The sequence below is a fragment of the Mirounga leonina genome, unplaced genomic scaffold (genome assembly GCF_011800145.1).
Source record: "Mirounga leonina isolate KUSES-001 unplaced genomic scaffold, KU_Mleo_1.0 Mir_176, whole genome shotgun sequence".
Classification (NCBI taxonomy): Eukaryota; Metazoa; Chordata; class Mammalia; order Carnivora; family Phocidae; genus Mirounga; species Mirounga leonina.
The window spans coordinates 30,523,504-30,524,971 of NW_023270454.1; the positions used below are offsets into that span (position 1 = coordinate 30,523,504).

A 1,468-nucleotide genomic window follows, 5' to 3' on the forward strand; every position below is an offset into this window, starting at 1 on the left:
CTTATGTAAGTAGTCTGAATAATGGCCACCCAAAAAGGTCAAATACTAATCCCTGGAATATGTAAATCTTGCCTTATGAGGAGAAAGGGCCTTTGCAGATGTGATTCATGATCTTGATTTGAGAAGATTATCCTGGATTGAGTAAATAGGCTCTCAATCTAATCACAGTGTTACCAGAAAAAAGCAGAGGGAGGTTACACAGACAGAAGAGAAGGTGATATGAAGATCAACAGGGAGAGATTTAAAGATGGCAGCCTTCCAGGACCAGCCAACACCTTATTTGAGCCTAGTTCCTTATGATAGATCAACCATGAGCTCTCAGATTCCTCACAATTATTCCACCAAGGTGGAGGCTGCTATCAACTGCCTGGTCAACATGCACCTGTGGACTTCTACACCCATGTCTCTAGGCTTCTACCTCAACCTTGAAGAGGTGGCTCTGGAGAGCTGGGCCATTTCTTCCATGAGTTGGCTAAGGAGAAGCACAAGGGTGCTGAGAGTTCCAGGAAGATGCAAAACCAGCACAAAGGTTCCGTCCTCTTCAGGGACCTACAGAAGACTTCCCAAAATGAGTGGGGTAAAACCTTGAACATTATGAAAGCTGCCCTGGTTCTGGAGAAGAACCTGAACCAGGCCCTTTTGGATCTGCAAGCCCTGGGTTACCCCCCACCCCGGGGAAGACTCTTATTTCTGTGCCTTCCTGGAGAGCCACTTCCTAGATGAGGAGGTGAAACTCATCAAGAAGATGGGCCACCACCTGACTAACTTCTGCAGGCTGGCTGGCCCCCAGGCCGGTATGGGTATCTCTTCAAAAGGCTCATCCTCAATCATGACTAGGAGTTTCTGGAGCCCAGCAGCCTTGGAGGGGCCCCTCTGGCATCCCTCTGGTGCCAGGGCTTGTGTGTGAGCCTTTCCCTGCAGCTCCTGGGCAGCTTTTTAACCACCCTGGAGTCCTCTCCCAAGCAGTGGACCAAATGGAAGCAATAAAGCTTTCTGCAGCAAATAAAACGAAATAAAGATGGCAGCCTTGAAGATTGAGGTGATGCTGCCACAAGCCAAACAATGCCAGGGGCCACCAGAAGCTGGAAGAAGTAATGGGACAGGTTCTACCCTCGGCCTCTGGAAGGAGCGTGACCCTGCTGACACTGATTTCACCCTTCTGACCAGAACTGTGAGAAGATAATATTTCTGTTGTTTTAAGTCACCAAGTTTGTAGCAACTTGTCAAAGCAGCCACAGGAAACTAATCCAGCTTTTTAATAAGCGATAATGAAAATCACACTGGAGAAACACATTTAGAGTAATGTAATATTCATATGGAAATGGAGGCTGACAGGGGAGGACTGAGGGTGGAGGAGAGTATTGCTGGCAGAGTCGGTAACATGAGCAGAATTCAGTCACAGTCAAATTTCGTATTTATTATGTCGATTAATTACAGGAAAGTGCTGTGTTTTTGTTTTTGTTTTGTT

The 1,468-nt window shown here is 46.9% G+C and overlaps 1 pseudogene; it reads left to right on the top strand.

Moving 5' to 3' along the window:
- Positions 1-310: 310 nt before the first annotated feature.
- On the top strand, positions 311-837 carry LOC118022216 (annotated as a pseudogene).
- The last annotated feature ends 631 nt before the right edge of the window (positions 838-1,468 follow it).